The sequence below is a fragment of the Ascidia mentula genome, chromosome 7 (assembly GCF_947561715.1).
Source record: "Ascidia mentula chromosome 7, kaAscMent1.1, whole genome shotgun sequence".
NCBI classification, from domain to species: domain Eukaryota; kingdom Metazoa; phylum Chordata; class Ascidiacea; order Phlebobranchia; family Ascidiidae; genus Ascidia; species Ascidia mentula.
The window spans coordinates 16,816,404-16,842,136 of NC_138572.1; the positions used below are offsets into that span (position 1 = coordinate 16,816,404).

Sequence of the window (25,733 nt, forward strand, 5' to 3'; positions counted from 1 at the left end):
GGGAAACCATGACAGGAGCGGGATTCGAACCCCCGCCTCCAGGGGAGACTGCGACCTGAACGCAGCGCCTTAGACCACTCGGCCATCCTGCCTCTGCACTGCAATATCGTTTTGTTAGGGCAAAACTTTTGTGAAAGAAACACTAAAATATTTGTTCACGCCTGCACCAATTGCTAACCTTGAACGGAATGGCTGTCATGATTCCGATATCACAAAAACGATAAAGGCATTGATAATACTCAATTCGAAACAAATCATGTGAAACTAGTTATACTAACGCATACTTTTTCAAAAGTACTTTTACCTAAACTGCCTGGAACTTCAGATGTATTTGCAACAAAATATACCGACCTTCCAACACAACTATTGAATGATGTGGCAAACCATCTACCAAGTTTAGGGGAAATAAATTTAATGTAATTATTATTTCAAATAAAATTGGTACTAAAAAGACAATATTTTTCCAAACAAATCTCTCACAAATATTTCATTTAACGCAAGGTTGTGGTCGACGAGGTGGCCGAGTGGTTAAGGCGATGAACTGCTAATCCATTGTGCTCTGCACGCGTTTGTTCGAATCCCATCCTCGTCGATTGCAGTTGCAGTTTGGCAGCGGTACACGCTACTGTTCAATAGTTTTAACATCAATTGGAAAAATCACAAACCGCGCAAAATAAAGTCCTACGAACCAGATTCGAACCAGTGACCTATGGATTTCTGACAAGCTCAGCCGCTACAGTCCACCGCTCTACCAACTGAGCTATCGAAGGATGTTGCAAACTGTCTAATTTGTATTATGTATATGAGAGTTGGTGTTTCAGACAACAACATTGCTGATCAAACTATTTCTTCCCACGAAGAATATGTTCAAAACAATTTACCTCATATACAAGTTAAGTATTCACAGCTCTGACACCAATCAACCAAATGAAGTTTGTTTTTCAACACGATTTTCTATGAAACATTCATCACATGAAGATGATAATTAAGTACATGTTTTGGCCGAACGATGAGTCTATTGGTCAGGGCCATGGGCAACAAATTCTTTGCACTCTGCACGTGGGGTACCGAATATCACACTCGTCGTATTTGTTGTCGTTTAGGTTACAAAGACATCACTCAGGTTTTTTTTTGCTCTGAGATAAACTGTTTTTTATAACAAAAAATGTTTCGCCATCGGAGAACTAAGTAGCACCGGGAAACCATGACAGGAGCGGGATTCGAACCCGCGCCTCCAGGGGAGACTGCGACCTGAACGCAGCGCCTTAGACCACTCGGCCATCTTGCCTCTGCACTGCAATATCGTTTTGTTAGGGCAAAACTTTTGTGAAAGAAACACTAAAATATTTGTTCACGCCTGCACCAATTGCTAACCTTGAACGGTATGGCTGTCATGATTCCGATATCACAAAAACGATAAAGGCATTGATAATACTCAATTCGAAATAAATCATGTGAAACTAGTTATACTAACGCATACTTTTTCAAAAGTACTTTTACCTAAACTGCCTGGAACTTCAGATGTATTTGCAACAAAATATACCGACCTTCCAACACAACTATTGAATGATGTGGCTAACCATCTACCAAGTTTAGGGGAAATCAATTTAATGTAATTATTATTTCAAATAAAATTGGTTCTAAAAAGACAATATTTTTCCAAACAAATCTCGCACAAATATTTCATTTGACGCAAGGTTGTGGTCGACGAGGTGGCCGAGTGGTTAAGGCGATGGACTGCTAATCCATTGTGCTCTGCACGCGTGGGTTCGAATCCCATCCTCGTCGATTGCAGTTGCAGTTTTGCAGCGGTACACGCTACTGTTCAATAGTTTTAACATCAATTGGAAAAATCACAAACCGCGCAAAATAAAGTCCTTCGAACCGGATTCGAACCAGTGACCTATGGATTTCTGACAAGCTCAGCCGCTACAGTCCACCGCTCTACCAACTGAGCTATCGAAGGATGTTGCAAACTGTCTAATTTGTATTATGTATATGAGAGTTGGTGTTTCAGACAACAACATTGCTGATCAAACTATTTCTTCCCACGAGGAATATGTTCAAAACAATTTACCTCATATACAAGTTAAGTATTCACAGCTCTGACACTAATCAACCAAATGAAGTTTGTTTTTCAACACGATTTTCTATGAAACATTCATCACATGAAGATGATAATTAAGTACATGTTTTGGCAGAACGATAAGTCTATTGGTTAGGGCCATGGGCAACTAATTATTTGCACTCTGCACGTGGAGTACCGAATATCACACTCGTCGTATTTGTTGTCGTTTAGGTTACAAAGATATCACTCAGGTTTTTTTTGCTCTGAGATAAACTGTTTTTTATAACAAAAAATGTTTCGCCAATGGAGAACTAAGTAGCACCGGGAAACCATGACAGGAGCGGGATTCGAACCCGCGCCTCCAGGGGAGACTACGACCTGAACGAAGCGCCTTAGACCACTCGGCCATCCTGCCTCTGCACTGCAATATCGTTTTGTTAGGGCAAAACTTTTGTGAAAGAAACACTAAAATCTTTGTTCACGCCTGCACCAATTGCTAACCTTGAACGGTATGGCTGTCATGATTCCGATATCACAAAAACGATAAAGGCATTGATAATACTCAATTCGAAATAAATCATGTGAAACTAGTTATACTAACGCATACTTTTTCAAAAGTACTTTTACCTAAACTGCCTGGAACTTCAGATGTATTTGCAACAAAATATACCGACCTTCCAACACAACTATTGAATGATGTGGCTAACCATCTACCAAGTTTAGGGGAAATCAATTTAATGTAATTATTATTTCAAATAAAATTGGTTCTAAAAAGACAATATTTTTCCAAACAAATCTCGCACAAATATTTCATTTGACGCAAGGTTGTGGTCGACGAGGTGGCCGAGTGGTTAAGGCGATGGACTGCTAATCCATTGTGCTCTGCACGCGTGGGTTCGAATCCCATCCTCGTCGATTGCAGTTGCAGTTTTGCAGCGGTACACGCTACTGTTCAATAGTTTTAACATCAATTGGAAAAATCACAAACCGCGCAAAATAAAGTCCTTCGAACCGGATTCGAACCAGTGACCTATGGATTTCTGACAAGCTCAGCCGCTACAGTCCACCGCTCTACCAACTGAGCTATCGAAGGATGTTGCAAACTGTCTAATTTGTATTATGTATATGAGAGTTGGTGTTTCAGACAACAACATTGCTGATCAAACTATTTCTTCCCACGAAGAATATGTTCAAAACAATTTACCTCATATACAAGTTAAGTATTCACAGCTTTGACACTAATCAACCAAATGAAGTTTGTTTTTCAACACGATTTTCTATGAAACATTCATCACATGAAGATGATAATTAAGTACATGTTTTGGCAGAACGATAAGTCTATTGGTTAGGGCCATGGGCAACTAATTATTTGCACTCTGCACGTGGAGTACCGAATATCACACTCGTCGTATTTGTTGTCGTTTAGGTTACAAAGATATCACTCAGGTTTTTTTTGCTCTGAGATAAACTGTTTTTTATAACAAAAAATGTTTCGCCAATGGAGAACTAAGTAGCACCGGGAAACCATGACAGGAGCGGGATTCGAACCCGCGCCTCCAGGGGAGACTGCGACCTGAACGCAGCGCCTTAGACCACTCGGCCATCCTGCCTCTGCACTGCAACATCGTTTTGTTAGGGCAAAACTTTTGTGAAAGAAACACTAAAATATTTGTTCACGCCTGCACCAATTGCTAACCTTGAACGGTATGGCTGTCATGATTCCGATATCACAAAAACGATAAAGGCATTGATAATACTCAATTCGAAATAAATCATGTGAAACTAGTTATACTAACGCATACTTTTTCAAAAGTACTTTTACCTAAACTGCCTGGAACTTCAGATGTATTTGCAACAAAATATACCGACCTTCCAACACAACTATTGAATGATGTGGCTAACCATCTACCAAGTTTAGGGGAAATCAATTTAATGTAATTATTATTTCAAATAAAATTGGTTCTAAAAAGACAATATTTTTCCAAACAAATCTCGCACAAATATTTCATTTGACGCAAGGTTGTGGTCGACGAGGTGGCCGAGTGGTTAAGGCGATGGACTGCTAATCCATTGTGCTCTGCACGCGTGGGTTCGAATCCCATCCTCGTCGATTGCAGTTGCAGTTTTGCAGCGGTACACGCTACTGTTCAATAGTTTTAACATCAATTGGAAAAATCACAAACCGCGCAAAATAAAGTCCTTCGAACCGGATTCGAACCAGTGACCTATGGATTTCTGACAAGCTCAGCCGCTACAGTCCACCGCTCTACCAACTGAGCTATCGAAGGATGTTGCAAACTGTCTAATTTGTATTATGTATATGAGAGTTGGTGTTTCAGACAACAACATTGCTGATCAAACTATTTCTTCCCACGAGGAATATGTTCAAAACAATTTACCTCATATACAAGTTAAGTATTCACAGCTCTGACACTAATCAACCAAATGAAGTTTGTTTTTCAACACGATTTTCTATGAAACATTCATCACATGAAGATGATAATTAAGTACATGTTTTGGCAGAACGATAAGTCTATTGGTTAGGGCCATGGGCAACTAATTATTTGCACTCTGCACGTGGAGTACCGAATATCACACTCGTCGTATTTGTTGTCGTTTAGGTTACAAAGATATCACTCAGGTTTTTTTTGCTCTGAGATAAACTGTTTTTTATAACAAAAAATGTTTCGCCAATGGAGAACTAAGTAGCACCGGGAAACCATGACAGGAGCGGGATTCGAACCCGCGCCTCCAGGGGAGACTACGACCTGAACGAAGCGCCTTAGACCACTCGGCCATCCTGCCTCTGCACTGCAATATCGTTTTGTTAGGGCAAAACTTTTGTGAAAGAAACACTAAAATATTTGTTCACGCCTGCACCAATTGCTAACCTTGAACGGTATGGCTGTCATGATTCCGATATCACAAAAACGATAAAGGCATTGATAATACTCAATTCGAAATAAATCATGTGAAACTAGTTATACTAACGCATACTTTTTCAAAAGTACTTTTACCTAAACTGCCTGGAACTTCAGATGTATTTGCAACAAAATATACCGACCTTCCAACACAACTATTGAATGATGTGGCTAACCATCTACCAAGTTTAGGGGAAATCAATTTAATGTAATTATTATTTCAAATAAAATTGGTTCTAAAAAGACAATATTTTTCCAAACAAATCTCGCACAAATATTTCATTTGACGCAAGGTTGTGGTCGACGAGGTGGCCGAGTGGTTAAGGCGATGGACTGCTAATCCATTGTGCTCTGCACGCGTGGGTTCGAATCCCATCCTCGTCGATTGCAGTTGCAGTTTTGCAGCGGTACACGCTACTGTTCAATAGTTTTAACATCAATTGGAAAAATCACAAACCGCGCAAAATAAAGTCCTTCGAACCGGATTCGAACCAGTGACCTATGGATTTCTGACAAGCTCAGCCGCTACAGTCCACCGCTCTACCAACTGAGCTATCGAAGGATGTTGCAAACTGTCTAATTTGTATTATGTATATGAGAGTTGGTGTTTCAGACAACAACATTGCTGATCAAACTATTTCTTCCCACGAAGAATATGTTCAAAACAATTTACCTCATATACAAGTTAAGTATTCACAGCTTTGACACTAATCAACCAAATGAAGTTTGTTTTTCAACACGATTTTCTATGAAACATTCATCACATGAAGATGATAATTAAGTACATGTTTTGGCAGAACGATAAGTCTATTGGTTAGGGCCATGGGCAACTAATTATTTGCACTCTGCACGTGGAGTACCGAATATCACACTCGTCGTATTTGTTGTCGTTTAGGTTACAAAGATATCACTCAGGTTTTTTTTGCTCTGAGATAAACTGTTTTTTATAACAAAAAATGTTTCGCCAATGGAGAACTAAGTAGCACCGGGAAACCATGACAGGAGCGGGATTCGAACCCGCGCCTCCAGGGGAGACTGCGACCTGAACGCAGCGCCTTAGACCACTCGGCCATCCTGCCTCTGCACTGCAACATCGTTTTGTTAGGGCAAAACTTTTGTGAAAGAAACACTAAAATATTTGTTCACGCCTGCACCAATTGCTAACCTTGAACGGTATGGCTGTCATGATTCCGATATCACAAAAACGATAAAGGCATTGATAATACTCAATTCGAAATAAATCATGTGAAACTAGTTATACTAACGCATACTTTTTCAAAAGTACTTTTACCTAAACTGCCTGGAACTTCAGATGTATTTGCAACAAAATATACCGACCTTCCAACACAACTATTGAATGATGTGGCTAACCATCTACCAAGTTTAGGGGAAATCAATTTAATGTAATTATTATTTCAAATAAAATTGGTTCTAAAAAGACAATATTTTTCCAAACAAATCTCGCACAAATATTTCATTTGACGCAAGGTTGTGGTCGACGAGGTGGCCGAGTGGTTAAGGCGATGGACTGCTAATCCATTGTGCTCTGCACGCGTGGGTTCGAATCCCATCCTCGTCGATTGCAGTTGCAGTTTTGCAGCGGTACACGCTACTGTTCAATAGTTTTAACATCAATTGGAAAAATCACAAACCGCGCAAAATAAAGTCCTTCGAACCGGTTTCGAACCAGTGACCTATGGATTTCTGACAAGCTCAGCCGCTACAGTCCACCGCTCTACCAACTGAGCTATCGAAGGATGTTGCAAACTGTCTAATTTGTATTATGTATATGAGAGTTGGTGTTTCAGACAACAACATTGCTGATCAAACTATTTCTTCCCACGAAGAATATGTTCAAAACAATTTACCTCATATACAAGTTAAGTATTCACAGCTCTGACACTAATCAACCAAATGAAGTTTGTTTTTCAGCACGATTTTCTATGAAACATTCATCACATGAAGATGATAATTAAGTACATGTTTTGGCAGAACGATAAGTCTATTGGTTAGGGCCATGGGCAACTAATTATTTGCACTCTGCACGTGGAGTATCGAATATCACACTCGTCGTATTTGTTGTCGTTTAGGTTACAAAGATATCACTCAGGTTTTTTTTGCTCTGAGATAAACTGTTTTTTATAACAAAAAATGTTTCGCCAATGGAGAACTAAGTAGCACCGGGAAACCATGACAGGAGCGGGATTCGAACCCGCGCCTCCAGGGGAGACTGCGACCTGAACGCAGCGCCTTAGACCACTCGGCCATCCTGCCTCTGCACTGCAACATCGTTTTGTTAGGGCAAAACTTTTGTGAAAGAAACACTAAAATATTTGTTCACGCCTGCACCAATTGCTAACCTTGAACGGTATGGCTGTCATGATTCCGATATCACAAAAACGATAAAGGCATTGATAATACTCAATTCGAAATAAATCATGTGAAACTAGTTATACTAACGCATACTTTTTCAAAAGTACTTTTACCTAAACTGCCTGGAACTTCAGATGTATTTGCAACAAAATATACCGACCTTCCAACACAACTATTGAATGATGTGGCAAACCATCTACCAAGTTTAGGGGAAATCAATGTAATGTAATTATTATTTCAAATAAAATTGGTTCTAAAAAGACAATATTTTTCCAAACAAATCTCGCACAAATATTTCATTTGACGCAAGGTTGTGGTCGACGAGGTGGCCGAGTGGTTAAGGCGATGGACTGCTAATCCATTGTGCTCTGCACGCGTGGGTTCGAATCCCATCCTCGTCGATTGCAGTTGCAGTTTTGCAGCGGTACACGCTACTGTTCAATAGTTTTAACATCAATTGGAAAAATCACAAACCGCGCAAAATAAAGTCCTTCGAACCAGATTCGAACCAGTGACCTATGGATTTCTGACAAGCTCAGCCGCTACAGTCCACCGCTCTACCAACTGAGCTATCGAAGGATGTTGCAAACTGACTAATTTGTATTATGTATATGAGAGTTGGTGTTTCAGACAACAACATTGCTGATCAAACAATTTCTTCCCACGAAGAATATGTTCAAAACAATTTACCTCATATACAAGTTAAGTATTCACAGCTCTGACACTAATCAACCAAATGAAGTTTGTTTTTCAACACGATTTTCTATGAAACATTCATCACATGAAGATGATAATTAAGTACATGTTTTGGCAGAACGATAAGTCTATTGGTTAGGGCCATGGGCAACTAATTATTTGCACTCTGCACGTGGAGTACCGAATATCACACTCGTCGTATTTGTTGTCGTTTAGGTTACAAAGATATCACTCAGGTTTTTTTTGCTCTGAGATAAACTGTTTTTTATAACAAAAAATGTTTCGCCAATGGAGAACTAAGTAGCACCGGGAAACCATGACAGGAGCGGGATTCGAACCCGCGCCTCCAGGGGAGACTGCGACCTGAACGCAGCGCCTTAGACCACTCGGCCATCCTGCCTCTGCACTGCAACATCGTTTTGTTAGGGCAAAACTTTTGTGAAAGAAACACTAAAATATTTGTTCACGCCTGCACCAATTGCTAACCTTGAACGGTATGGTTGTCATGATTCCGATATCACAAAAACGATAAAGGCATTGATAATACTCAATTCGAAATAAATCATGTGAAACTAGTTATACTAACGCATACTTTTTCAAAAGTACTTTTACCTAAACTGCCTGGAACTTCAGATGTATTTGCAACAAAATATACCGACCTTCCAACACAACTATTGAATGATGTGGCTAACCATCTACCAAGTTTAGGGGAAATCAATTTAATGTAATTATTATTTCAAATAAATTTGGTTCTAAAAAGACAATATTTTTCCAAACAAATCTCGCACAAATATTTCATTTGACGCAAGGTTGTGGTCGACGAGGTGGCCGAGTGGTTAAGGCGATGGACTGCTAATCCATTGTGCTCTGCACGCGTGGGTTCGAATCCCATCCTCGTCGATTGCAGTTGCAGTTTTGCAGCGGTACACGCTACTGTTCAATAGTTTTAACATCAATTGGAAAAATCACAAACCGCGCAAAATAAAGTCCTTCGAACCAGATTCGAACCAGTGACCTATGGATTTCTGACAAGCTCAGCCGCTACAGTCCACCGCTCTACCAACTGAGCTATCGAAGGATGTTGCAAACTGACTAATTTGTATTATGTATATGAGAGTTGGTGTTTCAGACAACAACATTGCTGATCAAACTATTTCTTCCCACGAAGAATATGTTCAAAACAATTTACCTCATATACAAGTTAAGTATTCACAGCTCTGACACTAATCAACCAAATGAAGTTTGTTTTTCAACACGATTTTCTATGAAACATTCATCACATGAAGATGATAATTAAGTACATGTTTTGGCAGAACGATAAGTCTATTGGTTAGGGCCATGGGCAACTAATTATTTGCACTCTGCACGTGGAGTACCGAATATCACACTCGTCGTATTTGTTGTCGTTTAGGTTACAAAGATATCACTCAGTTTTTTTTTGCTATGAGATAAACTGTTTTTTATAACAAAAAATGTTTCGCCAATGGAGAACTAAGTAGCACCGGGAAACCATGACAGGAGCGGGATTCGAACCCGCGCCTCCAGGGGAGACTGCGACCTGAACGCAGCGCCTTAGACCACTCGGCCATCCTGCCTCTGCACTGCAATATCGTTTTGTTAGGGCAAAACTTTTGTGAAAGAAACACTAAAATATTTGTTCACGCCTGCACCAATTGCTAACCTTGAACGGTATGGCTGTCATGATTCCGATATCGCAAAAACGATAAAGGCATTGATAATACTCAATTCGAAACAAATCATGTGAAACTAGTTATACTAACGCATACTTTTTCAAAAGTACTTTTACCTAAAGTGCCTGGAACTTCAGATGTATTTGCAACAAACTATACCGACCTTCCAACACAACTATTGAATGATGTGGCAAACCATCTACCAAGTTTAGGGGAAATCAATTTAATGTAATTATTATTTCAAATAAAATTGGTACTAGAAAGACAATATTTTTCCAAACAAATCTCTCACAAATATTTCATTTAACGCAAGGTTGTGGTCGACGAGGTGGCCGAGTGGTTAAGGCGATGGACTGCTAATCCATTGTGCTCTGCACGCGTGGGTTCGAATCCCATCCTCGTCGATTGCAGTTGCAGTTTTGCAGAGGTACACGCTACTGTTCAATAGTTTTAACATCAATTGGAAAAATCACAAACCGCGCAAAATAAAGTCCTTCGAACCGGATTCGAACCAGTGACCTATGGATTTCTGACAAGCTCAGCCGCTACAGTCCACCGCTCTACCAACTGAGCTATCGAAGGATGTTGCAAACTGTCTAATTTGTATTATGTATATGAGAGTTGGTGTTTCAGACAACAACATTGCTGATCAAACTATTTCTTCCCACGAAGAATATGTTCAAAACAATTTACCTCATATACAAGTTAAGTATTCACAGCTCTGACACTAATCAACCAAATGAAGTTTGTTTTTCAACACGATTTTCTATGAAACATTCATCACATGAAGATGATAATTAAGTACATGTTTTGGCCGAACGATAAGTCTATTGGTCAGGGCCATGGGCAACTAATTCTTTGCACTCTGCACGTGGGGTACCGAATATCACACTCGTCGTATTTGTTGTCGTTTAGGTTACAAAGACATCACTCAGGTTTTTTTTTGCTCTGAGATAAACTGTTTTTTATAACAAAAAATGTTTCTCCATCGGAGAACTAAGTAGCACCGGGAAACCATGACAGGAGCGGGATTCGAACCCGCGCCTCCAGGGGAGACTGCGACCTGAACGCAGCGCCTTAGACCACTCGGCCATCCTGCCTCTGCACTGCAATATCGTTTTGTAAGGGCAAAACTTTTGTGAAAGAAACACTAAAATATTTGTTCACGCCTGCACCAATTGCTGACCTTGAACGGTATGGCTGTCATGATTCCGATATCGCAAAAACGATAAAGGCATTGATAATACTCAATTCGAAACAAATCATGTGAAACTAGTTATACTAACGCATACTTTTTCAAAAGTACTTTTACCTAAACTGCCTGGAACTTCAGATGTATTTGCAACAAAATTTACCGACCTTCCAACACAACTATTGAATGATGTGGCAAACCATCTACCAAGTTTAGGGGAAATAAATTTAATGTAATTATTATTTCAAATAAAATTGGTACTAAAAAGACAATATTTTTCCAAACAAATCTGTCACAAATATTTCATTTAACGCAAGGTTGTGGTCGACGAGGTGGCCGAGTGGTTCAGGCGATGGACTGCTAATCCATTGTGCTCTGCACGCGTGGGTTCGAATCCCATCCTCGTCGATTGCAGTTGCAGTTTCGCAGCGGTACACGCTGCTGTTCAATAGTTTTAAAATCAATTGGAAAAATCACAAACCGCGCAAAATAAAGTCCTTCGAACCGGATTCGAACCAGTGACCTATGGATTTCTGACAAGCTCAGCCGCTACAGTCCACCGCTCTACCAACTGAGCTATCGAAGGATGTTGCAAACTGTCTAATTTGTATTATGTATATGAGAGTTGGTGTTTCAGACAACAACATTGCTGATCAAACTATTTCTTCCCACGAAGAATATGTTCAAAACAATTTACCTCATATACAAGTTAAGTATTCACAGCTCTGACACTAATCAACCAAATGAAGTTTGTTTTTCAACACGATTTTCTATGAAACATTCATCACATGAAGATGATAATTAAGTACATGTTTTGGCCGAACGATGAGTCTATTGGTCAGGGCCATGGGCAACTAATTCTTTGCACTCTGCACGTGGGGTACCGAATATCACACTCGTCGTTTTTGTTGTCGTTTATGTTACAAAGACATCACTCAGGTTTTTTTTGCTCTGAGATAAACTGTTTTTTATAACAAAAAATGTTTCGCCATCGGAGAACTAAGTAGCACCGGGAAACCATGACAGGAGCGGGATTCGAACCCCCGCCTCCAGGGGAGACTGCGACCTGAACGCAGCGCCTTAGACCACTCGGCCATCCTGCCTCTGCACTGCAATATCGTTTTGTTAGGGCAAAACTTTTGTGAAAGAAACACTAAAATATTTGTTCACGCCTGCACCAATTGCTAACCTTGAACGGAATGGCTGTCATGATTCCGATATCACAAAAACGATAAAGGCATTGATAATACTCAATTCGAAACAAATCATGTGAAACTAGTTATACTAACGCATACTTTTTCAAAAGTACTTTTACCTAAACTGCCTGGAACTTCAGATGTATTTGCAACAAAATATACCGACCTTCCAACACAACTATTGAATGATGTGGCAAACCATCTACCAAGTTTAGGGGAAATAAATTTAATGTAATTATTATTTCAAATAAAATTGGTACTAAAAAGACAATATTTTTCCAAACAAATCTCTCACAAATATTTCATTTAACGCAAGGTTGTGGTCGACGAGGTGGCCGAGTGGTTAAGGCGATGAACTGCTAATCCATTGTGCTCTGCACGCGTTTGTTCGAATCCCATCCTCGTCGATTGCAGTTGCAGTTTTGCAGCGGTACACGCTACTGTTCAATAGTTTTAACATCAATTGGAAAAATCACAAACCGCGCAAAATAAAGTCCTACGAACCAGATTCGAACCAGTGACCTATGGATTTCTGACAAGCTCAGCCGCTACAGTCCACCGCTCTACCAACTGAGCTATCGAAGGATGTTGCAAACTGTCTAATTTGTATTATGTATATGAGAGTTGGTGTTTCAGACAACAACATTGCTGATCAAACTATTTCTTCCCACGAAGAATATGTTCAAAACAATTTACCTCATATACAAGTTAAGTATTCACAGCTCTGACACCAATCAACCAAATGAAGTTTGTTTTTCAACACGATTTTCTATGAAACATTCATCACATGAAGATGATAATTAAGTACATGTTTTGGCCGAACGATGAGTCTATTGGTCAGGGCCATGGGCAACAAATTCTTTGCACTCTGCACGTGGGGTACCGAATATCACACTCGTCGTATTTGTTGTCGTTTAGGTTACAAAGACATCACTCAGGTTTTTTTTTGCTCTGAGATAAACTGTTTTTTATAACAAAAAATGTTTCGCCATCGGAGAACTAAGTAGCACCGGGAAACCATGACAGGAGCGGGATTCGAACCCGCGCCTCCAGGGGAGACTGCGACCTGAACGCAGCGCCTTAGACCACTCGGCCATCTTGCCTCTGCACTGCAATATCGTTTTGTTAGGGCAACATTTTTGTGAAAGAAACACTAAAATATTTGTTCACGCCTGCACCAATTGCTAACCTTGAACGGAATGGCTGTCATGATTCCGATATCACAAAAACGATAAAGGCATTGATAATACTCAATTCGAAACAAATCATGTGAAACTAGTTATACTAACGCATACTTTTTCAAAAGTACTTTTACCTAAACTGCCTGGAACTTCAGATGTATTTGCAACAAACTATACCGACCTTCCAACACAACTATTGAATGATGTGGCAAACCATCTACCAAGTTTAGGGGAAATCAATTTAATGTAATTATTATTTCAAATAAAATTGTTACTAAAAAGACAATATTTTTCCAAACAAATCTCTCACAAATATTTCATTTAACGCAAGGTTGTGGTCGACGAGGTGGCCGAGTGGTTAAGGCGATGGACTGCTAATCCATTGTGCTCTGCACGCGTGGGTTCGAATCCCATCCTCGTCGATTGCAGTTGCAGTTTTGCAGCGGTACACGCTACTGTTCAATAGTTTTAACATCAATTGGAAAAATCACAAACCGCGCAAAATAAAGTCCTACGAACCAGATTCGAACCAGTGACCTATGGATTTCTGACAAGCTCAGCCGCTACAGTCCACCGCTCTACCAACTGAGCTATCGAAGGATGTTGCAAACTGTCTAATTTGTATTATGTATATGAGAGTTGGTGTTTCAGACAACAACATTGCTGATCAAACTATTTCTTCCCACGAAGAATATGTTCAAAACAATTTACCTCATATACAAGTTAAGTATTCACAGCTCTGACACCAATCAACCAAATGAAGTTTGTTTTTCAACACGATTTTCTATGAAACATTCATCACATGAAGATGATAATTAAGTACATGTTTTGGCCGAACGATGAGTCTATTGGTCAGGGCCATGGGCAACAAATTCTTTGCACTCTGCACGTGGGGTACCGAATATCACACTCGTCGTATTTGTTGTCGTTTAGGTTACAAAGACATCACTCAGGTTTTTTTTTGCTCTGAGATAAACTGTTTTTTATAACAAAAAATGTTTCGCCATCGGAGAACTAAGTAGCACCGGGAAACCATGACAGGAGCGGGATTCGAACCCGCGCCTCCAGGGGAGACTGCGACCTGAACGCAGCGCCTTAGACCACTCGGCCATCTTGCCTCTGCACTGCAATATCGTTTTGTTAGGGCAAAACTTTTGTGAAAGAAACACTAAAATATTTGTTCACGCCTGCACCAATTGCTAACCTTGAACGGTATGGCTGTCATGATTCCGATATCGCAAAAACGATAAAGGCATTGATAATACTCAATTCGAAACATATCATGTGAAACTAGTTATACTAACGCATACTTTTTCAAAAGTACTTTTACCTAAACTGCATGGAACTTCAGATGTATTTGCAACAAAATATACCGACCTTCCAACACAACTATTGAATGATGTGGCAAACCATCTACCAAGTTTAGGGGAAATAAATTTAATGGAATTATTATTTCAAATAAAATTGGTACTAAAAAGACAATATTTTTCCAAACAAATCTCTCACAAATAATTTCATTTAACGCAAGGTTGTGGTCGACGAGGTGGCCGAGTGGTTAAGGCGATGGACTGCTAATCCATTGTGCTCTGCACGCGTGGTTCGAATCCCATCCTCGTCGATTGCAGTTGCAGTTTTGCAGCGGTACACGCTACTGTTCAATAGTTTTAACATCAATTGGAAAAATCACAAACCGCGCAAAATAAAGTCCTACGAACCGGATTCGAACCAGTGACCTATGGATTTCTGACAAGCTCAGCCGCTACAGTCCACCGCTCTACCAACTGAGCTATCGAAGGATGTTGCAAACTGTCTAATTTGTATTATGTATATGAGAGTTGGTGTTTCAGACAACAACATTGCTGATCAAACTATTTCTTCCCACGAAGAATATGTTCAAAACAATTTACCTCATATACAAGTTAAGTATTCACAGCTCTGACACCAATCAACCAAATGAAGTTTGTTTTTCAACACGATTTTCTATGAAACATTCATCACATCAAGATGATAATTAAGTACATGCTTTGGCCGAACGATAAGTCTATTGGTCAGGGCCATGGGCAACTAATTCTTTGCACTCTGCACGTGGGGTACCGAAAATCACACTCGTCGTATTTGTTGTCGTTTAGGTTACAAAGATATCACTCAGGTTTTTTTTGCTCTGAGATAAACTGTTTTTTATGACAAAAAATGTTTCGCCATCGGAGAGCTTAGTAGCACCGGGAAACCATGACAGGAGCAGGTTACGAACCCGCGCCTCCAGGGGAGACTGCGACCTGAACGCAGCGCCTTAGACCACTCGGCCATCCTGCCTCTGCACTGCAATATCGTTTTGTTAGGGCAACATTTTTGTGAAAGAAACACTAAAATATTTGTTCACGCCTGCACCAATTGCTAACCTTGAACGGAATGGCTGTCATGATTCCGATATCACAAAAACGATAAAGGCATTGATAATACTCAATTCGAAACAAATCATGTGAAACTAGTTATACTAACGCATACTTTTTCAAAAGTACTTTTACCTAAACTGCCTGGAACTTCAGATGTATTTGCAACAAACTATACCGACCTTCCAACACAACTATTGAATGATGTGGCAAACCATCTACCAAGTTTAGGGGAAATCAATTTAATGTAATTATTATTTCAAATAAAATTGTTACTAAAAAGACAATATTTTTCCAAACAAATCTCTCACAAATATTTCATTTAACGCAAGGTTGTGGTCGACGAGGTGGCCGAGTGGTTAAGGCGATGGACTGCTAATCCATTGTGCTCTGCACGCGTGGGTTCGAATCCCATCCTCGTCGATTGCAGTTGCAGTTTTGCAGCGGTACACGCTACTGTTCAATAGTTTTAACATCAATTGGAAAAATCACAAACCGCGCAAAATAAAGTCCTTCGAACCGGATTCGAACCAGTGACCTATGGATTTCTGACAAGCTCAGCCGCTACAGTCCACCGCTCTACCAACTGAGCTATCGAAGGATGTTGCAAACTGTCTAATTTGTATTATGTATATGAGAGTGGGTGTTTCAGACAACAACATTGCTGATCAAACTATTTCTTCCCACGAAGAATATGTTCAAAACAATTTACCTCATATACAAGTTAAGTATTCACAGCACTGACACTAATCAACCAAATGAAGTTTGTTTTTCAACACGATTATCTATGAAACATTCATCACATGAAGATGATAATTAAGTACATGTTTTGGCCGAACGATAAGTCTATTGGTCAGGGCCATGGGCAACTAATTCTTTGCACTCTGCACGTGGGGTACCGAATATCACACTCGTCGTATTTGTTGTCGTTTAGGTTACAAAGACATCACTCAGGTTTGTTTTTGCTCTGAGATAAACTGTTTTTTATAACAAAAATTGTTTCGCCATCGGAGAACTAAGTAGCACAGGGAAACCATGACAGGAGCGGGATTCGAACCCGCGCCTCCAGGGGAGACTGCGACCTGAACGCAGCGCCTTAGACCACTCGGCCATCCTGCCTCTACACTGCAATATCGTTTTGTTAGGGCAAAACTTTTGTGAAAGAAACACTAAAATATTTGTTCACGCCTGCACCAATTGCTAACCTTGAACGGTATGGCTGTCATGATTCCGATATCACAAAAACGATAAAGGCATTGATAATACTCAATTCGAAATAAATCATGTGAAACTAGTTATACTAACGCATACTTTTTCAAAAGTACTTTTACCTAAACTGCCTGGAACTTCAGATGAATTTGCAACAAAATATACCAACCATCCAACACAACTATTGAATGATGTGGCAAACCATCTACCAAGTTTAGGGGAAATAAATTTAATGTAATTATTATTTCAAATAAAATTGGTACTAAAAAGACAATATTTTTCCAAACAAATCTCTCACAAATATTTCATTTAACGCAAGGTTGTGGTCGACGAGGTGGCCGAGTGGTTAAGGCGATGGACTGCTAATCCATTGTGCTCTGCACGCGTGGGTTCGAATCCCATCCTCGTCGATTGCAGTTGCAGTTTCGCAGCGGTACACGCTACTGTTCAATAGTTTTAAAATCAATTGGAAAAATCACAAATCGCGCAAAATAAAGTCCTTCGAACCGGATTCGAACCAGTGACCTATGGATTTCTGACAAGCTCAGCCGCTACAGTCCACCGCTCTACCAACTGAGCTATCGAAGGATGTTGCAAACTGTCTAATTTGTATTATGTATATGAGAGTTGGTGTTTCAGACAACAACATTGCTGATCAAACTATTTCTTCCCACGAAGAATATGTTCAAAACAATTTACCTCATATACAAGTTAAGTATTCACAGCTCTTGACACCAATCAACCAAATGAAGTTTGTTTTTCAACACGATTTTCTATGAAACATTCATCACATCAAGATGATAATTAAGTACATGTTTTGGCCGAACGATAAGTCTATTGGTCAGGGCCATGGGCAACTAATTCTTTGCACTCTGCACGTGGGGTACCGAAAATCACACTCGTCGTATTTGTTGTCGTTTAGGTTACAAAGATATCACTCAGGTTTTTTTTGCTCTGAGATAAACTGTTTTTTATGACAAAAAATGTTTCGCCATCGGAGAGCTAAGTAGCACCGGGAAACCATGACAGGAGCAGGTTACGAACCCGCGCCTCCAGGGAGACTGCGACCTGAACGCAGCGCCTTAGACCACTCGGCCATCCTGCCTCTGCACTGCAATATCGTTTTGTTAGGGCAACATTTTTGTGAAAGAAACACTAAAATATTTGTTCACGCCTGCACCAATTGCTAACCTTGAACGGAATGGCTGTCATGATTCCGATATCACAAAAACGATAAAGGCATTGATAATACTCAATTCGAAACAAATCATGTGAAACTAGTTATACTAACGCATACTTTTTCAAAAGTACTTTTACCTAAACTGCCTGGAACTTCAGATGTATTTGCAACAAACTATACCGACCTTCCAACACAACTATTGAATGATGTGGCAAACCATCTACCAAGTTTAGGGGAAATCAATTTAATGTAATTATTATTTCAAATAAAATTGTTACTAAAAAGACAATATTTTTCCAAACAAATCTCTCACAAATATTTGATTTAACGCAAGGTTGTGGTCGACGAGGTGGCCGAGTGGTTAAGGCGATGGACTGCTAATCCATTGTGCTCTGCACGCGTGGGTTCGAATCCCATCCTCGTCGATTGCAGTTGCAGTTTTGCAGCGGTACACGCTACTGTTCAATAGTTTTAACATCAATTGGAAAAATCACAAACCGCGCAAAATAAAGTCCTTCGAACCGGATTCGAACCAGTGACCTATGGATTTCTGACAAGCTCAGCCGCTACAGTCCACCGCTCTACCAACTGAGCTATCGAAGGATGTTGCAAACTGTCTAATTTGTATTATGTATATGAGAGTGGGTGTTTCAGACAACAACATTGCTGATCAAACTATTTCTTCCCACGAAGAATATGTTCAAAACAATTTACCTCATATACAAGTTAAGTATTCACAGCACTGACACTAATCAACCAAATGAAGTTTGTTTTTCAACACGATTATCTATGAAACATTCATCACATGAAGATGATAATTAAGTACATGTTTTGGCCGAACGATAAGTCTATTGGTCAGGGCCATGGGCAACTAATTCTTTGCACTCTGCACGTGGGGTACCGAATATCACACTCGTCGTATTTGTTGTCGTTTAGGTTACAAAGATATCACTCAGGTATTTTTTGCTCTGAGATAAACTGTTTTTTATAACAAAAAATGTTTCGCCATCGGAGAACTAAGTAGCACCGGGAAACCATGACAGGAGCGGGATTCGAACCCGCGCCTCCAGGGGAGACTGCGACCTGAACGCAGCGCCTTAGACCACTCGGCCATCCTGCCTCTGCACTGCAACATCGTTTTGTTAGGGCAAAACTTTTGTGAAAGAAACACTAAAATATTTGTTCACGCCTGCACCAATTGCTAACCTTGAACGGTATGGCTGTCATGATTCCGATATCACAAAAACGATAAAGGCATTGATAATACTCAATTCGAAATAAATCATGTGAAACTAGTTATACTAACGCATACTTTTTCAAAAGTACTTTTACCTAAACTGCCTGGAACTTCAGATGTATTTGCAACAAAATATACCGACCTTCCAACACAACTATTGAATGATGTGGCAAACCATCTACCAAGTTTAGGGTAAATCAATGTAATGTAATTATTATTTCAAATAAAATTGGTTCTAAAAAGACAATATTTTTCCAAACAAATCTCGCACAAATATTTCATTTGACGCAAGGTTGTGGTCGACGAGGTGGCCGAGTGGTTAAGGCGATGGACTGCTAATCCATTGTGCTCTGCACGCGTGGGTTCGAATCCCATCCTCGTCGATTGCAGTTGCAGTTTTGCAGCGGTACACGCTACTGTTCAATAGTTTTAACATCAATTGGAAAAATCACAAACCGCGCAAAATAAAGTCCTTCGAACCGGATTCGAACCAGTGACCTATGGATTTCTGACAAGCTCAGCCGTTACAGTCCACGGCTCTACCAACTGAGCTATCGAAGGATGTTGCAAACTGTCTAATTTGTATTATGTATATGAGAGTTGGTGTTTCAGACAACAACATTGCTGATCAAACTATTTCTTCCCACGAAGAATATGTTCAAAACAATTTACCTCATATACAAGTTAAGTATTCACAGCTCTGACACTAATCAACCAAATGAAGTTTGTTTTTCAACACGATTTTCTATGAAACATTCATCACATGAAGATGATAATTAAGTACATGTTTTGGCAGAACGATAAGTCTATTGGTTAGGGCCATGGGCAACTAATTATTTGCACTCTGCACGTGGAGTACCGAATATCACACTCGTCGTATTTGTTGTCGTTTAGGTTACAAAGATATCACTCAGGTTTTTTTTGCTCTGAGATAAACTGTTTTTTATAACAAAAAATGTTTCGCCAATGGAGAACTAAGTAGCACCGGGAAACCATGACAGGAGCGGGATTCGAACCCGCGCCTCCAGGGGAGACTGCGACCTGAACGCAGCGCCTTAGACCACTCGGCCATCCTGCCTCTGCACTGCAACATCGTTTTGTTAGGGCAAAACTTTTGTGAAAGAAACTTTAAAATATTTGTTCACGCCTGCACCAATTGCTAACCTTGAACGGTATGGTTGTCATGATTCCGATATCACAAAAACGATAAAGGCATTGATAATACTCAATTCGAAATAAATCATGTGAAACTAGTTATACTAACGCATACTTTTTCAAAAGTACTTTTACCTAAACTGCCTGGAACTTCAGATGTATTTGCAACAAAATATACCGACCTTCCAACACAACTATTGAATGATGTGGCTAACCATCTACCAAGTTTAGGGGAAATCAATTTAATGTAATTATTATTTCAAATAAAATTGGTACTAAAAAGACAATATTTTTCCAAACAAATCTCGCACAAATATTTCATTTGACGCAAGGTTGTGGTCGACGAGGTGGCCGAGTGGTTAAGGCGATGGACTGCTAATCCATTGTGCTCTGCACGCGTGGGTTCGAATCCCATCCTCGTCGATTGCAGTTGCAGTTTTGCAGCGGTACACGCTACTGTTCAATAGTTTTAACATCAATTGGAAAAATCACAAACCGCGCAAAATAAAGTCCTTCGAACCGGATTCGAACCAGTGACCTATGGATTTCTGACAAGCTCAGCCGCTACAGTCCACCGCTCTACCAACTGAGCTATCGAAGGATGTTGCAAACTGACTAATTTGTATTATGTATATGAGAGTTGGTGTTTCAGACAACAACATTGCTGATCAAACTATTTCTTCCCACGAAGAATATGTTCAAAACAATTTACCTCATATACAAGTTAAGTATTCACAGCTCTGACACTAATCAACCAAATGAAGTTTGTTTTTCAACACGATTTTCTATGAAACATTCATCACATGAAGATGATAATTAAGTACATGTTTTGGCAGAACGATAAGTCTATTGGTTAGGGCCATGGGCAACTAATTATTTGCACTCTGCACGTGGAGTACCGAATATCACACTCGTCGTATTTGTTGTCGTTTAGGTTACAAAGATATCACTCAGGTTTTTTTTGCTCTGAGATAAACTGTTTTTTATAACAAAAAATGTTTCGCCAATGGAGAACTAAGTAGCACCGGGAAACCATGACAGGAGCGGGATTCGAACCCGCGCCTCCAGGGGAGACTGCGACCTGAACGCAGCGCCTTAGACCACTCGGCCATACTGCCTCTGCACTGCAATATCGTTTTGTTAGGGCAAAACTTTTGTGAAAGAAACACTAAAATATTTGTTCACGCCTGCACCAATTGCTAACCTTGAACGGTATGGCTGTCATGATTCCGATATCGCAAAAACGATAAAGGCATTGATAATACTCAATTCGAAACAAATCATGTGAAACTAGTTATACTAACGCATACTTTTTCAAAAGTACTTTTACCTAAAGTGCCTGGAACTTCAGATGTATTTGCAACAAACTATACCGACCTTCCAACACAACTATTCAATGATGTGGCAAACCATCTACCAAGTTTAGGGGAAATCAATTTAATGTAATTATTATTACAATAAAATTGGTTCTAAAAAGACAATATTTTTCCAAAAAAATCTCGCACAAATATTTCATTTAACGCAAGGTTGTGGTCGACGAGGTGGCCGAGTGGTTAAGGCGTTGGACTGCTAATCCATTGTGCTCTGCACGCGTGGGTTCGAATCCCATCCTCGTCGATTGCAGTTGCAGTTTTGCAGCGGTTCACGCTACTGTTCCATAGTTTTAACATCAATTGGAAAAATCACAAACCGCGCAAATTAAAGTCCGAACCGGATTCGAACCAGTGACCTATGTATTTCTGACAAGCTCAGCCGCTACAATCCACCGCTCTACCAACTGAGCTATCGAAGGATGTTGCAAACAGTCTTATTTGTTTTATGTATATGAGAGTTGGTGTTTCAGACAACAAAATTGCTGATCAAACTATTTCTTCCCACGAAGAATGTCTTCAAAACAATTTACCTCATATACAAGTTAAGTATTCACAGCTCTGACACTAATCCACCAAATAAAGTTTGTTTTTCAACACGATTTTCTATGAAACATTCATCACATCAAGATGATAATTAAGTACATGTTTTGGCCGAACGATAAGTCTATTGGTTAGGGCCATGGGCAACTAATTCTTTGCACTCTGCACGTGGGGTACCGAATCTCACACTCGTCGTATTTGCTGTCGTTTTGGTTACAAAGATATCACTCAGGTTTTTTTTGCTCTGAGATAAACTGTTTTTTATAACAAAAAATGTTTCGTCATCGCCTGAACCCATTGCATCCTGCCTCTGCACTGCAATAATCTTGTGAAACTAGTTATACTTACGCATACTTTGTCAAAAGTACTTTTACCTAAACTGCCTGGAACTTCAGATGTATTTGGAACAAACTATACCGGCCCCCCAAAACAACTATGGAATGATGTGGCAACCCATCTACCAATTTTGGGGGAAATCAATTTAATGTAATTTTTAAATGAAATAAAATTGGTTCTAAAAGGACAATATTTTTTCAAACAAATCTTGCATAAATATTTCATTTAACGCAAGGTTTTGGCCGACGAGGTGGCCGAGAGTTTAAGACGATGGACTGCTAATCCATTGTCCTCGTCGATTGCAGTTGCAGTTTCGCAGCGGTGCACGCTACTGTTGAACAGTTTTGACATTAATTGGATAAATAACGAGCCATGCAAAGTCCTTCGCACCGGATTCGAACCAGGGACCTATGGATTTTTGACAAGCTCTGCCGCTACAGTCCTCCACTCTACCAACTGAGCTATCGAATGACATGAAGGACATTATTTTGCTTGGTTTGTGATTTTCTTATTAATATTAAAAACATTGAACAGTAGCGTGCAACACCACTAAACTGCAACTACAGTCGACGAGGATGGGATTCGAACCCACGCGTGCAGAGCACAATGGATTAGCAGTCCATCGCCTTAACCACTCGGCCACCTCGTCACACAAAATCATGCGTTAAATGAAATATTTATGCGAGATTTGTTTGGAAAACATATTGTCTTGTTAGAACCAATTTTATTTGATTTATTAATGCCAGATACATTAAATTGATTTCCACTAAACTTGACAGATGATTTTACACATCCTTCAATAGTTGTGTTGGTGGGTCGGTATAGTTTGTTACAAATACACCTGAAGTTTATGTTGTAGCGTTTCGGCTCCAGGTTTAACTAAGCTGCCTGAAACACCGGCACACGTCAGACTCCAGATCGTGTATTACAATGAATAGAAAACAAACAGTTACCAACACAGTCGCATGATGGCAGTCATGGGCTAAACCTTTATACATGGGATATCATTGAAATACAAACACTACATTCCTCTTTCAATGAAATCAAACTTTGCCACAAAATAAAGTAAGATACCAATTCAAGTAATACCCCGCATGCAATCATGACATATCGCAATCTTTGTACCTGGACGGCAAACGATGATCGCGTTGCGGTCTATTAATTTTACCGGTTTCGCCATCGCTGGGTGTGTCAGAGTTATTGTGTTCATTCAACAGTTTTTTGACTTGGGTCACATTCCGCTTATAGCGCACACCATTGGCATCGACAATAACTAAACAATTTCCAAGTTTACGAACAACCTCATACACATTGGAACCAGTGAAGTTGACAATTTGTTTTTGTAGGGCAACTTCATTAAACCATTATGGTCAGGCGAAATGTCATTATACTTTGCATACCGTCGTGCATCACCATACACTTTTCCTTTTCAGTTTTTTATCACCGTCACGCTGGCGTAAAGCATCATTTTTTACAATAATCTCACCCGCAGTTTCGTTCGAATCTTGCGATTAAAAAGTAATTCAGCAGGGCTTACACCAGTAACAGCATGGGGTGTAGAACGGTACATCAACAAAAACGTGTAAATCTCATTGCGCCAATTATTGCCTTCGGCATGTGCAACACGCAACCGTTTCAAAAATCGTGGGATTTTGACGTTCTACTTCGCCCTTTGCTTGAGCCCACAGTGGTGTAACAGTTCGATAGTAAATTCCATTTTCACACAAGTAATGTTTGTACAAATCGCTAACAAATTGTGGCCCATTGTCACTGGTAATAGACAATGGCAAATCATGCCTCGCGAAAATTTTAACAAGACAGCTAATAATGTTAGCCGACGTGATTGATTTCATAATACTAATTTCGTAGTAACGACTGTAATAATCAATAACTACCAAAATATATTCGCCCGACGGAAAGGGTCCCAGCATATCAACAGCTAACCCAGCAAACATCAAACGTGGAAGGAACGTTTTTGTTACGTTGACTTTTGGTTGAAACGTTCATTAACGTAAATCGAACCAAAAAATTTTTACTGGTTGCATGTTTTCCAAATATTAACGTTGATTCTACGTTTCCTTTCTACGTTTTTTGAACCAACCAAATATCAGCGTTGAACTAACGTAGGAAATGAACGTCTTCTAAACCTAACCTAATTCCAACGTTCTTTTGTTGTTAATCGCAAAACGTTGTATCAACCAACCAAAACCTAACGTTTATTGAATGTTGTTATGATAACGTTATAATAAACAACCAAACATCAACGTTATTCTAATGTTATCGGAAAAACAAAAAATCAACCAACCAAAACCTAACGTTTATTGAATGTTGTTATGATAACGTTGTAATAAAGAACCAAACATCAACGTTATTCCAATGTTATCGGGAAAACAAAAAATCAACCAACCAAAACCTAACGTTTATTAAACGTTGTTATGATAACGTTATAATAAAGAACCAAACATCAACGTTATTCTAATGTTATCGGAAAAACAAAAAATCAACCAACCAAAACCTAACGTTTATTAAACGTTGTTATGATAACGTTATAATAAAGAACCAAACATCAACGTTATTCTAATGTTATCGGAAAAACAAAAAATCAACCAACCAAAACCTAACGTTTATTAAACGTTGTTATGATAACGTTATAATAAAGAACCAAACATCAACGTTATTCTAATGTTATCGGAAAAACAAAAAATCAACCAACCACAACCTAACGTTTATTGAACGTTGTTATGATAACGTTATAATAAAGAACCAAACATCAACGTTATTCCAATGTTATCGGAAAAACAAAAAATCAACCAACCAAAACCTAACGTTTATTGAACGTTGTTATGATAACGTTATAATAAAGAACCAAACATCAACGTTATTCTAATGTTATCGGAAAAACAAAAAATCAACCAACCACAACCTAACGTTTATTGAACGTTGTTATGATAACGTAATAATAAAGAACCAAACATCAACGTTATTCTAATGTTAT

At 39.4% G+C, this 25,733-nt stretch overlaps 1 protein-coding gene and 57 non-coding genes across 58 annotated transcripts in view; 19 read left to right on the forward strand and 39 right to left on the reverse strand.

The window, feature by feature from the left end:
• The window catches only part of LOC145909695 (DBH-like monooxygenase protein 1), a 106,636-nt gene that overhangs the window by 68,112 nt on the left and 12,791 nt on the right, over positions 1 to 25,733 (reverse strand). The window lies entirely within an intron of this gene.
• On the reverse strand, positions 10 to 92 carry Trnal-cag (transfer RNA leucine (anticodon CAG)). The gene has a single exon. It is a non-coding gene; the product is annotated as a tRNA-Leu (tRNA).
• On the forward strand, positions 511 to 592 carry Trnas-gcu (transfer RNA serine (anticodon GCU)). Its single transcript has one exon. It is a non-coding gene; the product is annotated as a tRNA-Ser (tRNA).
• Positions 680 to 770, reverse strand: Trnay-gua (transfer RNA tyrosine (anticodon GUA)). The gene is given in 2 exon segments: positions 680 to 715; positions 734 to 770. It is a non-coding gene; the product is annotated as a tRNA-Tyr (tRNA).
• Positions 1,206 to 1,288, reverse strand: Trnal-cag (transfer RNA leucine (anticodon CAG)). The gene has a single exon. It is a non-coding gene; the product is annotated as a tRNA-Leu (tRNA).
• Positions 1,707 to 1,788, forward strand: Trnas-gcu (transfer RNA serine (anticodon GCU)). The gene has a single exon. It is a non-coding gene; the product is annotated as a tRNA-Ser (tRNA).
• On the reverse strand, positions 1,876 to 1,966 carry Trnay-gua (transfer RNA tyrosine (anticodon GUA)). Its single transcript is given in 2 exon segments — positions 1,876 to 1,911; positions 1,930 to 1,966. It is a non-coding gene; the product is annotated as a tRNA-Tyr (tRNA).
• Positions 2,401 to 2,483, reverse strand: Trnal-cag (transfer RNA leucine (anticodon CAG)). Its single transcript has one exon. It is a non-coding gene; the product is annotated as a tRNA-Leu (tRNA).
• Trnas-gcu (transfer RNA serine (anticodon GCU)) lies at positions 2,902 to 2,983 on the forward strand. The gene has a single exon. It is a non-coding gene; the product is annotated as a tRNA-Ser (tRNA).
• Positions 3,071 to 3,161, reverse strand: Trnay-gua (transfer RNA tyrosine (anticodon GUA)). The gene is given in 2 exon segments: positions 3,071 to 3,106; positions 3,125 to 3,161. It is a non-coding gene; the product is annotated as a tRNA-Tyr (tRNA).
• Trnal-cag (transfer RNA leucine (anticodon CAG)) lies at positions 3,596 to 3,678 on the reverse strand. Its single transcript has one exon. It is a non-coding gene; the product is annotated as a tRNA-Leu (tRNA).
• On the forward strand, positions 4,097 to 4,178 carry Trnas-gcu (transfer RNA serine (anticodon GCU)). The gene has a single exon. It is a non-coding gene; the product is annotated as a tRNA-Ser (tRNA).
• On the reverse strand, positions 4,266 to 4,356 carry Trnay-gua (transfer RNA tyrosine (anticodon GUA)). The gene is given in 2 exon segments: positions 4,266 to 4,301; positions 4,320 to 4,356. It is a non-coding gene; the product is annotated as a tRNA-Tyr (tRNA).
• On the reverse strand, positions 4,791 to 4,873 carry Trnal-cag (transfer RNA leucine (anticodon CAG)). The gene has a single exon. It is a non-coding gene; the product is annotated as a tRNA-Leu (tRNA).
• Positions 5,292 to 5,373, forward strand: Trnas-gcu (transfer RNA serine (anticodon GCU)). Its single transcript has one exon. It is a non-coding gene; the product is annotated as a tRNA-Ser (tRNA).
• Positions 5,461 to 5,551, reverse strand: Trnay-gua (transfer RNA tyrosine (anticodon GUA)). The gene is given in 2 exon segments: positions 5,461 to 5,496; positions 5,515 to 5,551. It is a non-coding gene; the product is annotated as a tRNA-Tyr (tRNA).
• Positions 5,986 to 6,068, reverse strand: Trnal-cag (transfer RNA leucine (anticodon CAG)). The gene has a single exon. It is a non-coding gene; the product is annotated as a tRNA-Leu (tRNA).
• On the forward strand, positions 6,487 to 6,568 carry Trnas-gcu (transfer RNA serine (anticodon GCU)). Its single transcript has one exon. It is a non-coding gene; the product is annotated as a tRNA-Ser (tRNA).
• Trnay-gua (transfer RNA tyrosine (anticodon GUA)) lies at positions 6,656 to 6,746 on the reverse strand. Its single transcript is given in 2 exon segments — positions 6,656 to 6,691; positions 6,710 to 6,746. It is a non-coding gene; the product is annotated as a tRNA-Tyr (tRNA).
• Positions 7,181 to 7,263, reverse strand: Trnal-cag (transfer RNA leucine (anticodon CAG)). Its single transcript has one exon. It is a non-coding gene; the product is annotated as a tRNA-Leu (tRNA).
• Positions 7,682 to 7,763, forward strand: Trnas-gcu (transfer RNA serine (anticodon GCU)). Its single transcript has one exon. It is a non-coding gene; the product is annotated as a tRNA-Ser (tRNA).
• Trnay-gua (transfer RNA tyrosine (anticodon GUA)) lies at positions 7,851 to 7,941 on the reverse strand. Its single transcript is given in 2 exon segments — positions 7,851 to 7,886; positions 7,905 to 7,941. It is a non-coding gene; the product is annotated as a tRNA-Tyr (tRNA).
• On the reverse strand, positions 8,376 to 8,458 carry Trnal-cag (transfer RNA leucine (anticodon CAG)). Its single transcript has one exon. It is a non-coding gene; the product is annotated as a tRNA-Leu (tRNA).
• On the forward strand, positions 8,877 to 8,958 carry Trnas-gcu (transfer RNA serine (anticodon GCU)). Its single transcript has one exon. It is a non-coding gene; the product is annotated as a tRNA-Ser (tRNA).
• Trnay-gua (transfer RNA tyrosine (anticodon GUA)) lies at positions 9,046 to 9,136 on the reverse strand. The gene is given in 2 exon segments: positions 9,046 to 9,081; positions 9,100 to 9,136. It is a non-coding gene; the product is annotated as a tRNA-Tyr (tRNA).
• Positions 9,571 to 9,653, reverse strand: Trnal-cag (transfer RNA leucine (anticodon CAG)). Its single transcript has one exon. It is a non-coding gene; the product is annotated as a tRNA-Leu (tRNA).
• Trnas-gcu (transfer RNA serine (anticodon GCU)) lies at positions 10,072 to 10,153 on the forward strand. Its single transcript has one exon. It is a non-coding gene; the product is annotated as a tRNA-Ser (tRNA).
• Positions 10,241 to 10,331, reverse strand: Trnay-gua (transfer RNA tyrosine (anticodon GUA)). The gene is given in 2 exon segments: positions 10,241 to 10,276; positions 10,295 to 10,331. It is a non-coding gene; the product is annotated as a tRNA-Tyr (tRNA).
• Trnal-cag (transfer RNA leucine (anticodon CAG)) lies at positions 10,767 to 10,849 on the reverse strand. The gene has a single exon. It is a non-coding gene; the product is annotated as a tRNA-Leu (tRNA).
• Positions 11,268 to 11,349, forward strand: Trnas-gcu (transfer RNA serine (anticodon GCU)). Its single transcript has one exon. It is a non-coding gene; the product is annotated as a tRNA-Ser (tRNA).
• Trnay-gua (transfer RNA tyrosine (anticodon GUA)) lies at positions 11,437 to 11,527 on the reverse strand. The gene is given in 2 exon segments: positions 11,437 to 11,472; positions 11,491 to 11,527. It is a non-coding gene; the product is annotated as a tRNA-Tyr (tRNA).
• Trnal-cag (transfer RNA leucine (anticodon CAG)) lies at positions 11,962 to 12,044 on the reverse strand. Its single transcript has one exon. It is a non-coding gene; the product is annotated as a tRNA-Leu (tRNA).
• Positions 12,463 to 12,544, forward strand: Trnas-gcu (transfer RNA serine (anticodon GCU)). The gene has a single exon. It is a non-coding gene; the product is annotated as a tRNA-Ser (tRNA).
• On the reverse strand, positions 12,632 to 12,722 carry Trnay-gua (transfer RNA tyrosine (anticodon GUA)). The gene is given in 2 exon segments: positions 12,632 to 12,667; positions 12,686 to 12,722. It is a non-coding gene; the product is annotated as a tRNA-Tyr (tRNA).
• Trnal-cag (transfer RNA leucine (anticodon CAG)) lies at positions 13,158 to 13,240 on the reverse strand. Its single transcript has one exon. It is a non-coding gene; the product is annotated as a tRNA-Leu (tRNA).
• Trnas-gcu (transfer RNA serine (anticodon GCU)) lies at positions 13,659 to 13,740 on the forward strand. The gene has a single exon. It is a non-coding gene; the product is annotated as a tRNA-Ser (tRNA).
• On the reverse strand, positions 13,828 to 13,918 carry Trnay-gua (transfer RNA tyrosine (anticodon GUA)). Its single transcript is given in 2 exon segments — positions 13,828 to 13,863; positions 13,882 to 13,918. It is a non-coding gene; the product is annotated as a tRNA-Tyr (tRNA).
• On the reverse strand, positions 14,354 to 14,436 carry Trnal-cag (transfer RNA leucine (anticodon CAG)). The gene has a single exon. It is a non-coding gene; the product is annotated as a tRNA-Leu (tRNA).
• On the forward strand, positions 14,856 to 14,936 carry Trnas-gcu (transfer RNA serine (anticodon GCU)). The gene has a single exon. It is a non-coding gene; the product is annotated as a tRNA-Ser (tRNA).
• On the reverse strand, positions 15,024 to 15,114 carry Trnay-gua (transfer RNA tyrosine (anticodon GUA)). The gene is given in 2 exon segments: positions 15,024 to 15,059; positions 15,078 to 15,114. It is a non-coding gene; the product is annotated as a tRNA-Tyr (tRNA).
• Trnal-cag (transfer RNA leucine (anticodon CAG)) lies at positions 15,549 to 15,631 on the reverse strand. The gene has a single exon. It is a non-coding gene; the product is annotated as a tRNA-Leu (tRNA).
• On the forward strand, positions 16,050 to 16,131 carry Trnas-gcu (transfer RNA serine (anticodon GCU)). The gene has a single exon. It is a non-coding gene; the product is annotated as a tRNA-Ser (tRNA).
• Positions 16,219 to 16,309, reverse strand: Trnay-gua (transfer RNA tyrosine (anticodon GUA)). Its single transcript is given in 2 exon segments — positions 16,219 to 16,254; positions 16,273 to 16,309. It is a non-coding gene; the product is annotated as a tRNA-Tyr (tRNA).
• Trnal-cag (transfer RNA leucine (anticodon CAG)) lies at positions 16,745 to 16,827 on the reverse strand. The gene has a single exon. It is a non-coding gene; the product is annotated as a tRNA-Leu (tRNA).
• Positions 17,246 to 17,327, forward strand: Trnas-gcu (transfer RNA serine (anticodon GCU)). The gene has a single exon. It is a non-coding gene; the product is annotated as a tRNA-Ser (tRNA).
• Positions 17,415 to 17,505, reverse strand: Trnay-gua (transfer RNA tyrosine (anticodon GUA)). The gene is given in 2 exon segments: positions 17,415 to 17,450; positions 17,469 to 17,505. It is a non-coding gene; the product is annotated as a tRNA-Tyr (tRNA).
• On the reverse strand, positions 17,941 to 18,022 carry Trnal-cag (transfer RNA leucine (anticodon CAG)). The gene has a single exon. It is a non-coding gene; the product is annotated as a tRNA-Leu (tRNA).
• Positions 18,441 to 18,522, forward strand: Trnas-gcu (transfer RNA serine (anticodon GCU)). The gene has a single exon. It is a non-coding gene; the product is annotated as a tRNA-Ser (tRNA).
• Trnay-gua (transfer RNA tyrosine (anticodon GUA)) lies at positions 18,610 to 18,700 on the reverse strand. Its single transcript is given in 2 exon segments — positions 18,610 to 18,645; positions 18,664 to 18,700. It is a non-coding gene; the product is annotated as a tRNA-Tyr (tRNA).
• Positions 19,135 to 19,217, reverse strand: Trnal-cag (transfer RNA leucine (anticodon CAG)). Its single transcript has one exon. It is a non-coding gene; the product is annotated as a tRNA-Leu (tRNA).
• Positions 19,636 to 19,717, forward strand: Trnas-gcu (transfer RNA serine (anticodon GCU)). Its single transcript has one exon. It is a non-coding gene; the product is annotated as a tRNA-Ser (tRNA).
• Positions 19,805 to 19,895, reverse strand: Trnay-gua (transfer RNA tyrosine (anticodon GUA)). The gene is given in 2 exon segments: positions 19,805 to 19,840; positions 19,859 to 19,895. It is a non-coding gene; the product is annotated as a tRNA-Tyr (tRNA).
• Trnal-cag (transfer RNA leucine (anticodon CAG)) lies at positions 20,330 to 20,412 on the reverse strand. The gene has a single exon. It is a non-coding gene; the product is annotated as a tRNA-Leu (tRNA).
• Positions 20,831 to 20,912, forward strand: Trnas-gcu (transfer RNA serine (anticodon GCU)). Its single transcript has one exon. It is a non-coding gene; the product is annotated as a tRNA-Ser (tRNA).
• Trnay-gua (transfer RNA tyrosine (anticodon GUA)) lies at positions 21,000 to 21,090 on the reverse strand. The gene is given in 2 exon segments: positions 21,000 to 21,035; positions 21,054 to 21,090. It is a non-coding gene; the product is annotated as a tRNA-Tyr (tRNA).
• Trnal-cag (transfer RNA leucine (anticodon CAG)) lies at positions 21,525 to 21,607 on the reverse strand. Its single transcript has one exon. It is a non-coding gene; the product is annotated as a tRNA-Leu (tRNA).
• On the forward strand, positions 22,025 to 22,106 carry Trnas-gcu (transfer RNA serine (anticodon GCU)). The gene has a single exon. It is a non-coding gene; the product is annotated as a tRNA-Ser (tRNA).
• Positions 23,306 to 23,387, reverse strand: Trnas-gcu (transfer RNA serine (anticodon GCU)). The gene has a single exon. It is a non-coding gene; the product is annotated as a tRNA-Ser (tRNA).